This window comes from Copadichromis virginalis, linkage group LG15 (genome assembly GCF_057382275.1).
Source record: "Copadichromis virginalis isolate Kocher_CV1m ecotype Utaka linkage group LG15, C_Virginalis_male_GT1.1, whole genome shotgun sequence".
Lineage (NCBI taxonomy): Eukaryota > Metazoa > Chordata > Actinopteri > Cichliformes > Cichlidae > Copadichromis > Copadichromis virginalis.
Window position 1 is genome coordinate 23,073,809 of NC_140632.1, and position 15,754 is coordinate 23,089,562.

Sequence of the window (15,754 nt, forward strand, 5' to 3'; positions counted from 1 at the left end):
CCATCGCAGTAGCCTTTCAGCATATCAGTGATCCCTTCATATACTATACTGGCACCTTCACACATAATTCTGGGCAGACTTTATCCAATCCTGGATTATTACAGTTACCAGATTTATGGTCCAGATTTACATGTCATTATTATTACAATTTGGGGACCTTTCAGTGAGTTGGAGCAATGGCTATTTTTTTGTAGCCAGAGCAAGATTTTCTGTTCAATCTGAAGATAAATCTCTATCACATGATGGCTGCTGGTTTCCAAATTGCATTTCTGTGAATGCTGTCCCTCCTTTGCTCACCACTGGGACCAGTTTTCCTTATTAAAATCGTATTGCTTACCTCTCTATTCTACATAGTAATGCAGATAACTGAGCGATTACTCTCACAATAATGAATACAATTAGACATTTTTTCAAGAACCTGAATTGTTACCTAAAGAATAACTGTATAAACCAGGTACAGCTCCCACGAGACTCTTAAAACATAGCAGTGGTGAGGGCTTGTTGGAAATTATGTTAAATGCCAGCAGAACTGTTAAGAATTTCAGCTATCACATTTATTGTTAGATGGGAACAGGAAACCATGTTCTTTCTAAGAAGACAGGCATTTTTTTTAGAGCTACAGAAACTAATGGACGAGCTAAAGAAAGGTCTGGTCTTTTATCTGAAAATCAAGTAGTTTTACCAAATTTACTATTCTCCAACAACCGGTTGTTGACTGCATTGTAAGGACAAATTTGCTTGCGTAGTGATGAAGTCTTCCTTTTCATCTTTATATCTGTCATACTGTTTCCATCAAGGCACTGCGTCACAGGTGTGACCTCTGAAATGCGGGTATGTGGGGTGATTTGAGTTTTGTGTTGATTTTCTGTAATTAAAGTCAGGGATAACCTTTGTGTTTTGAGGTTTGGCTTTAATGAACAGAAGTTTGGGGTAAACACTGTGTTTTTTTGGAATCGGGCTGGATCTGCTGTGTTTTTCACCAAGGGAGGTTTATGGTAACCTTTAAGAGCTGACGTCAGTCGCTTTTGTCCGCTGTACCTGTGCAGCCGGCCACTGCTGTGTGTGTGTGTGTTTGAGACGCAGGCAACAGTCTCTTTAATGAGGGTGAACTCGAAGGGTTGTGCTTAGTCTTCATTTGCCCTGCTGGGAAGGTTGCTGGCAATGGGTACTTGTGTGTGTGCGTGTGTGTGTTATGCTTGGGAAGCCCCCTATACACACTGCAAGACTTCTAATAATGAATACCACCTTTTCGAGTAAGTCGAACCCCGTGTGTGTGTGTGTGTGTGTGTGTGTGTGTGTGTGCGCACATTGTGTCACCCCCACGGGGCGACAGGTGCCACAGGCAACATGAAACTCTGCAGACCGACATGGTGAGAGAGAGAAAGAGAGACAGTGTGAAGTGATGGAAGAAATGGGACTAAAGAGATGAGAGAAGTACTGAAGGGAGATGGAAAGGTTAGACAAAGGGAGTCAGAGCCAAAAGTATGCGGACACACACAAATGTTAATCCTATATCAAGTTAAATCACAATGGGAATTAACCTAAAGTGCTTTCCAGTCAAGAAAATAGACTGTATATGACAGATGGACATAGGAACTGTGACGTCACCTTTTAATCCTGGCTGCAGGAATTTTGATGTTATGGCAGGGCCGGAGAAAAAACATCCAACCAACCAAATCAAGTAGTCTAAAATACCTCTGTATGCCGTGGCATTGAGGTTTACTAAACTAAGAGACTTGATCCAAGCTTGAAAGGGGTGTCCACGTACTTTTGGCAGTGTATTAGAGAAGGGATTGACAAATTGACCGAGAGAGATGGATGGAAAGATAGTGAGAGGAAGGGATGGAAAGACAGGGAAGCAGAGATAGACAAATAGACATAGAGATAGTTTTCACTGCTGGAATCAGGGACAGCTGGCGTGTGTGTGTGTGTGTGTGTGTGTGTGTGTGTGTGTGTGTGTGTGTGTGTGTGTGTGTGTGTGTGTGTGTGTGTGTGTGTGTGTGTGTTGGCATGGCTGAGTTGCATAACACTCTACTGGGTCCCCCATGGCTTAGAGGCTAAAGTGGTGCCTCTCTCGCTCCCTCTTCCTCTGTGTTGAGCTAAGAGAGGTTTTATCTGTGTGGCATTTTTATAAAAGAAAATATTATTAACAAAATCAAAGTGAAAAACAATATTGATAATTTCTCAAATATGGAAAATCTTTGTGGAAAGAACATGTCAAATGCAACATTTAAGAATCCAAATTAAAGGTAGAAAGTATGGAGAAGACGCTCGCTCATGCGGGTCTTCCAAGTGTCGGGAAGGGAAGCACCCTGTTGTTGTGACCATGCCATATTTCCCATGGTGCTTTGCTGTGGAGAAGCTCTGCTGTGGAAAGAACAGCCCTGCATTTTCTCTGCTCTACTTCCTAAGATGCTGGCTGCTCTTTGTTGTCTATACACGTATGTATGTGTGTGTGTGTACTCCGCATGTGGGCACTTGCAGGCAGTCTTAATTGTTTGCATGCCGGTATTTGTGTGTGTGGGTGTCTGTGCACATTAATGTGTGTTAAATGCTGCTTCAGGATATCTTTCGTTTTGGTCGATGTTTAAAGCTGTGGAAAGTGGAGAAGGAGGTGAGGGCGTGCGTACAGTAGACAGCTGATGGTGTGGTAAATGATCCAAGTGAGTAATTTGCGCTGCGTACACATATTATGAGCTGTTTGCACTGCAGCCCTGACCTTTTTAGACATTACCCAAAAGACACCTTTAATTCTTCCAAAAGCCAGAAGGCACAAACACACACAATGTCCAGTACAAAATTACCGAAACGATGCAGCAGTAATCTCTGTAACTGTTAAGATCCAAATCTACCAACCCTGGGTTCTCTCCTTGCTTCCACAATCCAAAGCCAAGTGTGTTACATTGGTCATAAGTGTGAATGTGAGTGATTGGTTGTTCATCTCTATGAACCTATTTGTCTCTCTAGCCCTGTGACAAATAGGTGGCCTGTCCAGGGTTTATCCCACCTCTCAGTTCACCCAGTAAATTGAATTGGATAAGCAGAGGATGATGGATGGATGGAGTAATCCACGTACGAGCCACAAAGTTGGAAAAAAACATCAGAAGCTACAATGCTAGCTACAAGTCACTTAATGCATCATTGGTCTGCTCACATTCCATTTGTAGTGCGTCATGCCCGTCATTCATCGACAAGCTGCTTCACTGAAAAAGACGTGTAGCCATTGATTCTTCATTGGAAGTGTGAAAACGACATGAAACAGCAGTAATCTATACGAGCGAGAGAGCGCCCTGAGCGCAACTTTATTGGAATATTGGAATTCATAAATGTGAGCTAGCAAGTACATTATATTTGTAGTGAAACTGTTAAAGTAGTCTGCATAATAGTAGTTGTAGTAGTACGGCCCTGTTTTCGGGCCTGCTCACCTTGTCGTGTTCAAACATGGAACGATGGGCAGAGAAAGCAGCAGCGTGCCCCCCACACATTCCAGAGGAGGCATCAGGGACAACGGGCATGACAGGGACTTAGTCAGACACGGAGGAAATGAAAAGCAGTAAGAGGAGGTGGGTTGAAAAGTGGCTTGCAGGGGCACAACAACTGAAGGCAGTACTCTGTGTGAGCCAATCAGATACATAGAAGGGCATGAGCTAAGCTAGCAGCGCATGAGGGCTGACACTGAGATGAACTAATCTGGCAGGATTGTGGCTTAGCTTGACCTCGTGGCCTGTCTGCACTCATGCTTTGCTCTTTTTCATTGTGGTGTCTTTGACAGTTACCATACAGCTTCCGGTTTTCCTGCACCTGAAAAACCAACACGAATTTGCGAAAAGACAAACAAAGACACAAATATGTGATTGAATGTAAAATATATGTGTTAATAGCGTATGGATTCAACATATGTTTGTAAATGTGGTCTAAGATAGCATTATAAATCAAAGAAAGTAATAACTTGTTTGGAAATGGTGACTATTGTGGACAGACGAATAGCAACATACACGAATAATTCCACTTCAGAGCTGAGCTCTCTTTGGCTAAATCCACCCACAACTGGCTGTGGGATATCACTTGTTTGAACAACTGTTGCTGGGTTGACAACTCCCAGTTTTAGAGTTTTTGGCTGGATCCACATCATGCCTCGTCACTCATGGGAAGAAAAGGAAGTAAAGCCCTGGGATCCTGTTGGCAACAGTCAGCCTGAAACAGGCTTAAGACCGACGGATGGAGCCGAGAGGAAGAAACCCATGATAGAGAATAATTCCAAGGGAGCAAGTGAGAGATTGGAACAGAAGACATTTCAAGGGTTTATCTTGATTAACTGACCAAAGAAAACACACAGAGGAAGACACAAAGCAAAAGACAAATGCTACAATAAAACAGACAAATTAAATACTTTTTGGGAAACTGAATGCAAACCAAGACTGAGACAGAGCCTTGCTGGCAATGAGCCTGAGACGCTCCCGGCCATATTTAATCATCAAATATTAATGCAGTAAAGATGGAATACAGGAAATTAATATTCCCCATTAACAAAGAAGAAGAGTGAGCAGCGGCTTGTAATGGCCACGAAAGACAAACGGCCTCCGTCCAGAGGTTTACGTTCTGTTCTTACTTTCCCTGATTATGGGATCCAAATCAGGTCACGGTCTACATCCTATATGATAATCTGAACACTCATCTGTTCCACCTCACATTTATCATGCTCACTTCCCCTTCACTCTTTATTTTATGCTGTTTAAATGAATCATTTATTACTTCCTCAAAGTGTTTTTTCCCTTGCTGCTAAGTGCACATTGTAGCCGTGTTTCCATAACAAACTTCCCAAGATCCACCTGCCGGTCAAACGTGGACTGGACGGTCTTAAATTTAAGTTTGCGTACGTACTGGTCTTACTGGTATCTAACTGTCTTACTGACCCAGTTTCTCTTCCTTAGTTCACTCTAAAAAACACCAGTTCAAATGATAATGACGCTGATTTCAGTGACAGTTCAAGATGATGGACGGCTTAGGCAGTAAAGTCAAACGTATCCAATGGGTAGAAAATGGTCCACTTCAGCTGCCGGCTACTGAAAGTTAGAAAAAGGAACGGGCGTACTGTATTGTCACCGGGCAAGTTTTTGTTGTTTCATGTGTTTCATTTTAACCGGACTGTCTAGTTTTCAGTATCAGCCGTTTTTAACGTGTTTCCATACCTCTGAATCACCATTCACATCTTTGATGAGAGAAAAAGGTGTGGCTGTGTCGCTTTGATGACTGCTTCTACCTACTGAGTAAACAGAATATAAATCAGTGCTTTTTGGGTGACGTCAAGAATGAGTAACTGGTTCCCATGCCAGAGCATGGAGTACAAGCATTCTGAAGCAGAGTCACAGAGATATATGTTGGTGTCTTGATGCAGGAAAACTAAGTGCCCAGAGGTAGTCCTGTCATAAATCCTGAGTTTCTTTCATGACTCATGTGGGAGATTTGTGTTTTACACTTTTTTTACTTGCTAATTTGTTATCTTTTAATGCCATTTTGACACAAAGACGTGGGAGAATTGAACTACTGACTTTCCAGTACTCTACCTCTTAAGCCACAGCCACCTCACTAATATAGAGGCATAAATCAACTAGCTCTCCAGAAGACAGATTTCAGCTGGTGATGGTAATCCCTATTAGATCCATCCATCCATTCATTTTCTTAACATCTTAACTAAGACTTGTAGGAGATCTATGTCAGCTCAGCCTAGCTATCACTAGGCGGAGTACATTCTGGACTGGTCACCAGTCCCTAACAGGGCTAACACAGGGAGACAGACCACCAAACACTCTAGCATCCACACCTACAGCCAACTTGGAATCACCTAACAAACATGTCTTTGGACTGGGAGGAAACCAAAGCACCCAGAGGAAACCCACACAGGTACAGGAGCGCAGGGAAAGCATCCAAACTCCACAAAGAAAGACCCAGCTGAGCAGAAAGTTTGAATTGGTGAGTTTCTTGCTGTGAGGCAGAAGGGCAAACTGTTGCACCACAGTGCTGCCCACCTGACCACCCTACCTCTAGGAAAACACAGTAAGGACCAGACCTAGCTGGTTAGCAGAATAAAATAAGACTGAGGGGATTGTCCGGTAGTAAATGATCCGAGTTACTGTCTGGAAAAAATAGAAACAAATGGCCACATATGCTTGGGTGGCTTGTGTTTTGCATCCTTTAATGACAGTAACCCTGCATACTGAAAATGAAACATTGTGCATGTGATTTTAATGATAATAGTTTAATGTTGGCACATGAAAATGAAAAATGTGCCCAAATCTGATGTTATCACTAATTTGACTGTTGAATCTAATTTAAAACGATTCACCTCTCCACTTTAATTCTTTTTGTTTTAACTTGTTACGGGGCTGCTCCAAATATACTTCAGGACAAACACGGACAACTTAGACAGCACTTCTGCGGTGTGGCTCTTGGGGGATTATATACTGGAATAATGCATGAATGTTCCAAACTCCCACAGTGCGAACATGATGTGGCATGACAATGCTGGAAAATGAGGGGTGTCAAAGCCTGCTGGGAACTGTAGTTGTTGAATGCAAAAGGTGTTTTTTGATGAATGACATGTTCAAGTGATGCGCTTTGAGCTGTGTATCCACCCCGCTCTGACAGTTGATGCTTCTTTTTTGTTTTCCTACTCTTCCCCTGCCTTTCTGCTCCTTTTCTCTTGCTCTATCTTCTTGGCGAGTGATCCTAACAAGGCGGATTATACATTTTCAGACTGAGAGCAATCCAGATATGATCAAGTATTTATGTAAGCTGCACTCTCACTGCTCAAATACATACAGAGCTCTCTCGACTCAACAGCTGTTTCATAACCAGCAGTCGCTACTCACTGTGTGTGTGTCTCTGTGTGTTACTGTATGCATGTGTGTGCACGTTAACAAGTCTGTGTGGTGTGATAGCTGATAGTCAACAATAAAGCACTGAATTATAAATGTGCAGTTAATGCTTAGGAGAGAACAGACATCTATCTGGCCTCGTTAGAGGAAGTGTGTGTGTATGTGTGCGTGGCCATATTTTTGCGCTTTCTGTTCCTTAAATATAAAAAAAAAAAACACTAATTGTTTGCCGCTTAATTGAAATGTAACTGCTAATCCAGCAGACTATGTAACTGTATTAATTAAAAGAAAAACACTCAGCGACTTGTGCTGAGTTAAACCGAACAAGGACTATTTATAGAGAGCAGGCCAGGCTGCACGTGTGCATAATTCATAAATCTTTATGTGTGCGTATATGTGTGTGTAGCAATACATAATACATAGTGTATACATCAGTGTTAAACCAGGCGCAGGCTGCAAAGTGCTGGGATTTACAAATATACTGCACTGCGTGAGGCACATACACACATACAGCGAGCGGAGGCTAGCCCATTGTGCTTGAATAATACCAAATGCATTGAAGTTTAGTATTCCCAGTGCACACCAGCATGGATTGTGGTTCCAGTGAGACACACATATAGAGTACAGTCAGATGTTTTCTGTCTATTTACCCGTTTGTGCATGTAGATTCTTCAGTTCCTGTGTGTTTGTATCCAGTATTTGCATATGTGTTTGTGTGGGGTTTTTCAAAATCTCTTTTCACTTGTAATGTGTTCTTTTGCTTTTATGTGGATTATTATGCTTCCCGTCTTTATATTCTCACACCTCCACTTGTGCTAATTTCTAGCTCCCTATTTTTGTTCTTGGACTCCTCTGGAGTACCTTTTATACTGTGTTTTTTATGCAGGCCCTCTGTTAATTCTTTGTCTGAATCTTTGCCGTTTTAGCTCCTGTCTCTTTAAAGCCTCTCTCTCCTTAAAAGTCACATTTTTTTTCTGATTGGTTGCCCCTCACGTCTCTTCCACAAACCAAACTCAATGCTTGTGGGCTTCCTTCTCTTGCCTTTGTGGAGGTTTCAAAAACAGCCTTTATACACACTAAAAAGTGTAATAATGTATTTTCCATTGAAAGGAAGCATCCATGGCTGCTTTCTGAGTTAGACTGACTGGTTTGCGGTGTTCTGAGCTGCAACACGGGCAGCACTGGAGATGATCATATAAGGAAATTCCCTCTAGCTGACATCAACCATGCTGAAATAGAAAAAAAAACATTGTAAGCTGACTGTTTAAAGCAAAGTAGTTTATTTTCTGACTAAAACAAGCCTCTTTTTTCTTATCCCTTAAAGCTGTCTTTCTTCTGATTGGCTGCCTCTCATAAACAGATGGTTTGAACAGCACAGATCTCAGTGCTTGAAATTTGTAATATCACCTCTTTGTGGATTTATTCAGAGCCAAAAGTAGGAAAACAGAGTTTGAAACTGTGCATTAATGCTTTACAGGGATCACTTGTACATAGCCCACATTATTTGAAACTTTGTTTAATGTGAACATCTAAAGTTGTAACTGTATGTGTGTAACAGAAAATAAGGAAATGCTCAGTAAGGAAGCTGTAAAAGTTTGTGTGTGTCTTATTGTGTGTTATATCATGATACAGTGTGTGAGTAAATGTCTAAACATCTTGGTTTTGGTGAAAAAGAAAATGCATGCTTCAAGGGAATACTCAGTGGCTGTTGGTTGGATTAAAAAACCACAGAGGTGCACATCACTTTGGATTCTGTCAGTCTGTCTAAGTCAGGTGTGATCGATGATGCTACAGAGTGCACGAGTTACTTTTGTAAAGCAGTTATAATGACGGCAGTGGTAGTTTTTGCTTTCTTCTGATCAGTTTCACATTTTTGCGTTTATACATTGTGCTTACAGCGCAGTCTGCGCTGAGATTTTGCGAAGTCTGGCTTTTTGGAAATTAAAATGTGGCAATGATGAGAAAGTGGTCATTTGTGCCTTATTTTGCATCCTCAAAATAAGTCTTCTATATGTAGGGACAGGAAGTTGGATGAGCTGTTTGGTGTCAGATTTGATGCATCTGGTCTTCTGCGTGCACTACAGCCAGTTGCACTTTTTGTAGTTCCTTTGCTCAGAAACGTTATTCTACTGCTATAAAATTGATTTTCCGCACTAATGCTGTCATTGTTAAAAGTGCATATGCTGGCCACCCCTTTCAAGTCTAAATATAAGCGTGCATTTAAGTTGCCTTCATATACTGTGTATTACATATTACAACACACTCTTCATGTCCTTGCAAAAGTGCCATATGCGTTGGCCTGGCGCCTCCTCCCCCCCTGCTGGGGCCCTCCATCTATTTCTGGCTCTGCGTCATGCCTGGGCTTTACTCCTGTGGCAAGAGGAGTGTTTCTCTAGGGCTCCCACTCTGCTGTACACACACACATATACACACACACACAGAAAACGAGCGAGCGAGCGAGAGAGAGAGAGAGAGAGAGAGAGAGAGAGAGACTCACATACACATACACCTCCCGACTGAGACACGCTCACATGCCTGCCTGGTGAACGAGTGAGCGCACTCAGATGTAAACACACACAGTGGCAGACGGACAGAGCAGCGGATGGAGGCATGGATGAATGGGTGGCTGCTGACAAACTGGACTTCATATTGGGGGTTTGAACTTGTGTGTGCATGTGAGAGAAAGTGTGTGTATGCGTGAGAGAGAGAAGGAGACGGTCGGCCGGTTGGTCGGTGTGTCTGTTTCCGTGGCGATGGAAGGAGGGAGAGCGAAAACAGAGGAATGCTTTCGGTGATAGAAAAGGAGAGCCGGCCAGGTTGGTTCAAAGTCTGTCTGTCCATATCCAGGCTTCTTCTTCCTTTCCCTGCTCTCGTCTGCTTTGCCTTGCTTTCTTTTTCAGTCAAGTGGGTGCTTTCCTGTGAGTGTGTGTGTGTTTGTGTGAGATTGTGTTTGTGTGTAGCAACCAAGCAGGGGGGATGTCCTCGTCCGCGGCTGTGAATGACAGTGTGTTGTAATATGTGTGCAAGAAGGGTGACTATGACATAAAGTAGTTCATCATAAATATCTATCTATCTATCTGCCCCCCCCCCCCCCCCCTCTCTCTCTTGTCCTCTTCCTCCCAGGATGCTGTTAATGGACACACACACATATAAACTAGACAGCTGACTGTCTCACACAGCGGTGTCAGTTCCCTCCATTAACCGAGGGGTGCCACCACAACACACACGTACACACACCTAGTGTGCTTGTCCTCTTGAGCCTTGAGCACAGTGATTTACAAGAAAACAGGCTGAACTCTGTGTGTGTGTGTGTGTGTGTGTGTGTGTGTGTGTGTGTGTGCGCGTGCGCGCGCGCCTGTGTGTGTTTGTATTTATGTTTCATGTCTCCCTCGCTGCCGCTGGGACGTCCCTTGCATAACAAGTTACTCTAGTACACACAGCACAAACACACACTTGTATACACACACTGCCATTTGTCTGTCAGAGCAAAGAGGTGCGATTACAGTGACCTTGCTCTCCCCTGTTGGAGCTTTTTTTCTCCTTCTGGTTCTTTTCTATTAATGCCATTCTTTTTCTTTTATTTTCCTCTTTCTTCCACTAATACTTCTTGACAGTGTTCACTGTCTCATTACTTATTATTTTGCTTCTTCCCTTTTGCTACTACAAGTGGCATCACAGTATAACCTTAGAATGAGTTTTATTTTCATACATGTTATTTGACCTTCTTCTTCTCTGGTTCACATCGTCGCCCTGTCTTTCTTCTCATCATCTGATTTTTGTACTTTGGAAAATATATTAAAGTATGCCTAGTCCAATTTAGCATGCCTCTTTTCCATATTTGTGTATAGGTGTGTTAAAAGGGTGGCTGCCCAAGTTAAAGTTTTGAAAAATGAGGTCAGTACGTGCACAAGTAATCCCTGGGAGGCAAAAGCTCAGTATTCAAACTGCTCTCAATGCTCAGTTTCAAATAGTTTTTTTCTGTTCTTCGCTGTGTATGACATCATAGAGAGAGGGAGGGGGGGGGGGGGGGGGTCCCTAATATGGTCATTTCTATGTTCTATTTATGAGGGACAGCCCGTCAGAAGAAGACTTAGGCTTAAAGGAAGAGATGCTAAAACACCTTTGTTTAAGACAGTGGAACCGAGGACTTGCAGATACATACGGATTATTTTGAAGTGTGAGTCACGTAAAGTATAGAGACAAGAAAATAAGCATAACAGCTCCCATTTATGCTTTAAAAAATAGGTTTCTATTACACCATTTACATCCTACACAGTCTGAATTTAGTGACAGACAAAGACAGTTAAAAGGATGCAGTTGTGTGTCTAACTTTTTTGTTTTTTTTTTCTAGAAAGACAGCCCGGTAAATACTGTAGCTGAAAAGACAAATAAAGTGACAGACAGACATAAACATGAGACGGGCTGTCAGACAGACAGAGATTGGGAACTAAGAAAGGAGACTGGCAGACATAGGAAGTCACTCGAAAACAGAGGCAGTCAGACGAGCTGGCAGTCAGACGGACAAGTAAACACATTGAAAAAGACAGACGGACAGACAGACAGGTAAACAAATGTACACGAGGACACACAGACAGAACGCCTGGCAGAAGAGGTTGAAAAAGAACTCTCTTGCTAACTCAGCCAAAAACAGCCAGACACTCAGACGTGCAGGCAAATTCTGAGACAGCCGTTTAGCACAAGCGATAAGGCTCCTATACAAATATGTATTTGACAGACAGTCGGACTGACTGATGGACAGAGTGACAGACAGAGCAGGCAGGCAGACCAAGAGATGATCAGTCCCTCCGGTCCTAAAGCGTAGGAAGTCTTGCCGCTCTGCCGCCAAGTGTGTTAAACCATTTTTCCATTCACAAATTCTCAGACAGTGAAGTGTGCTGCTTCTGCCCTGGTATGTGCACGTGTGTGTTTGCAGTTCACGTGTGCGTGTGTTTACGTGCATGAGCGGTGTGATGCTCCGGAGGCGGGTGAGTGGGTGAAGGCCACATTCAATTGCTTTTCTTCAGCACTGATAACACTGTTCATTTAAATGCATTTTGTTGCGAGTTGTGACTCTGAAGAGGAGAATTTTCTAAGACCTTGCTTCCCAGAAATGTGCCGTTATACAACTCAGTTTATTCACTTTAACCACATTGTTCCCCACATGAAGAGCTCACTGGGGTTATAAACTTTTAGTCATCGTATTACTGATGATGAATGCCTGTTAGTGAGGAAAGTCATATTTGTTTAAACTCATTTCCCACTAAAAACACAAATTCATATTGGAGCTGACATTTGCCCAGAGAATAGTGCAGTGTTTAAAAATTCTGAATGTTTTTGCTCTCCTTCCAGGTAGGCCTCTACTCATTTGCGTACGGTATGAAAATCATCCCGCAGAAACAGCTCGTCCACAGAGCGAATATCGAGCCTCACACACTGTGTGCTTTTATTTTTGGCCGTGTTGTGTGGCTGTTGCTTGGTAAAGTCTGTCTGGGACCGGAACTGCTTCTCTGAAAAAGATTCTGAAAAAGATTCTCTTCTCTACAGGAAATTAGGCTTTGACTAGTTTGAATGCACATACAGTGCCGGTGATGGAATCGGTAGCATGCAAAGTTAGGAAACAGCAGTTTGCAACACAGATGTCCTTAGTAACTTATGAAATGGTAATTAAAGAAATGGCAAATAGCTGAAAAAAATGTAAAATAAATCAAATTTCCAGGGTCAAGAAACAACATTCATACTCAACAACTAAAATATATTTTTATTTTATTACAGTTTGAGTTCACTCTTCCTACTGTTGACCATTACAGCTGTTGATTGTGGCACAAAGCTGAAGAGTAACTGCTAGTGAGCAACTCTGAAACACTTTTGATTAAATATTGGGGTAGCAGATCTTTACGTATAGGCAAGTGTGTGTGTGTAAAGGGGGGGGCTAAAGCTGCAATCTTCCAATGACCAGCGGGGGCGACTCATACTGATGTCTATGAGATGATTACAGTACTACTCACTGGATCTGTGACCGCAGTAAATACTTTCCTGATGAATACCTAATTTCGAGTCTTTTTTCATACAGCACTTTTTTTTGGGTAACTAATACTTCTAGTTGCAGTAATACAGAAGGTCAGGCAGTTGATGTGGATGATATAAGGCAGTGGTGTTAAACATAGGACGGCTTTGGAAAATGCGACAAAGTTAATAGATTTCAAATTTCAATTTTATTTATACTATATTTTCATAGGATTTACAGCCTTTCCTATTGATAGAGCACTCCCAGGCCCTGCACACTGAAAAAAAGGGATTGCCCATTTCTTGGAGTTATGTAAGCATCTTGTGTGTATTTAACACAATTGCCTCATGCTTTAAAGTTAAGTGTAACTATATAGTGTAGAAACTACATGATATGCAGAGAGGGTATATTAAACTGTTCATGTCATGTTCAGTGAAGTAAGTCAATAATATAGCAATGTTAAATCCTGCGACACTGCTTGTGATTTTGGCTCGCGCACTTTGGATCATGGTTTGAGGAAGGCATCCATCTCATTCAAGTTGAGCAGCCGCCTCTACTTTTTTTCAGAATACTGAAAAAAAGGAAAATGGGTGGTTGTTACATTTACAAAAGTCTAACTTGTAATTTGAACAAAATAATTTCATGTTTCTATGGTGAACGTAATTAAATCATGTAGTATATGTATGAAATTCAACAACTTAATTTGATCTCATTGAGATGACATGATACAATCTAGTAAGAGTGGTTAGTTGAAATTCACAAGATCACACAACTAGAGGCAGACAACTACACACACCACGCATATGCTGTCGCCATTTTTTGTGGTTGAACCTGTCAAGGACAAAAACGTAAAAATTGTGCATCAAGCCTTGATAAGCCATGTTAACCCTGGATTGGTGGCGTGGTCGTTAGTGCTGTTGCCCCACAGCAAGAAGCTCCTGGGTTCAAAGCCACAAGCTGGTTAGTTTGCACTGTGTTCTCTCCCACAGTGAAAAGCCATGCAGTTATTAGAGTAAGGTTAATTGGTGGAAATGGTTGTTTGTCTCTATGTGATACACTGGTGAGCTGTCTGGGGTGTACCCTGCCTCTTAACCTATCACTTTGGGGTCATGCCCCTGCAACCCAGATAAAGGGAGGAAGTTGTTGTAAATCCATTCCTTTGTTGAACAATATGTTAATATAAAGACAACATGTAGTATTTAAGTCACCAAGTAGTATTGAGCTAAAGGTTATTGAATAGTGTTGGAATAAAATGACAAAATTGTGAAGGATTAAAATATTCCAAGGGCTCAACTTACTTCATCTAAACATGTTTCAATCATGTTTTATCAACACAAAATGCACCAGTTTATTTAATATGAATAAGTTGTGTTGATTTAACATAGTTAAGTTTCTGCCAAAGCAAAACATCTGTGTGCAATCAATGTCCACTATTGAATCAAGTAAATCTAACATGCTCTTCATTTGCCATTCATACTAAACCAAAGTAATTAAGTAATACATAAAAAAAATTAAATGACAGAAAATTCACAAATTTTCTGTCTGTTTTGGGGGTTTTTTGTGAGTCCACAGAAGAAAAAGAACATTTTCTATGAATTAACAAAAATATATCATTTATGTGGCTCAAGATATAAGACAAGTTTGACATCCTGATGTAGGGCATGACTGCTAAGTCACTATGTCATTGTGTTAAGTTTCATAGTCGGCCCTCAGTGCCTGGTTTTATCGTCCTGAGACCTTGAGTCTTCATATAGCACTTTGTAATCCATTCTGCTCAACAGTGTTTTATACTTTGTTAAGCCGCATTAACTTTGTGGCGTTATGTCGTGAAATAAACCCACTGTCGTCACGAGGACATACTTTTTTTTATGTAACATATGCAATGAAATGTTAGAAGAGGTACCTTCATTTTTATATATTATTATCAGGTCCAACTAAGCTTGGAGAAATTAAAAATTTATCCCAAACGAGAGCTCAGGTGGTTAAAAAGCATCTCTTTGTGGCATTTTTTAAATTCATTCATTTTTTATTATAGTTTTATTTCAAAACCCAAGAAAAGAAAAGTTGACATCTTATTTTTCTTTCAGAGTAACATTGAGAGTAACTAAATGTAACAGAGTAACTAAATGTTTTGTTTAAAGGAACTGCATTTCCAGCCAATAAGACCAAATTAACCCCGTGAGGTCTGACCTACTTTGCCAGTCATTGGTTTGCTTGAATAATCTCAGCTTCATATGTACAGTGAAGTTAAATATATAATTTATATTTCAGGAAAACTTGCTATCAAAATAAGTTAAATGACTATAAAGACAAAAAGCATTAAGCCTTTCAGAGGTAAATAATAATGAACTTTGCTACTAAATCTGATGGTTAATGCTTCACATGATTAATTAAGAGTTACTACATGTATTATTCTGCCTTTTAATAAATATTGGGGCCCTACTTTTAATAGGTTAGCACATTGCTCAGACCTGTAACTGTGCTTTCCCCTTCAACCCCAAATCAACTGCAAAACTCATGTTTCCTTCTATTATCCTTAACACTCACTATCTCACACACACACACATAGCAGGACAGGTGGCTGTATCACCTTGACGTCCAGTTTTACACCTCACTCTACAGTCATCTCTCTCTCTCTTGCTCTCTCTCTGCAGGTATAAGCCCCTTATACCTTCTGTGCTCCAAACACTGCCAGGACCACACACACACGCACACACACACACACACACACACACACACACACACACACACACACACACACACACACACACACACGCACCCGCAGCAGGTAGTGGCAGCATATCATAGCCTCTGGTTGCCTGGCGAACAGAGCGTCATGATGGAGGGATGACAGGAAAGATGGTTGCACAGATGG

The 15,754-nt window shown here is 41.5% G+C and overlaps 1 protein-coding gene across 3 annotated transcripts in view; it reads left to right on the forward strand.

The window, feature by feature from the left end:
- Positions 1-15,754, forward strand: part of hivep2a (HIVEP zinc finger 2a) — a 123,469-nt gene that overhangs the window by 37,923 nt on the left and 69,792 nt on the right. The window contains exon 1 of one of the 3 annotated variants that reach the window (XM_085432543.1): positions 8,724-9,691. The exons of the other annotated variants lie outside the window; for them this stretch is intronic. The gene's annotated coding sequence lies outside the window, so the exon portion shown is untranslated. Of the gene's footprint in view, positions 1-8,723; positions 9,692-15,754 lie in introns of those variants that run through there. 3 annotated transcript variants of the gene reach the window in all.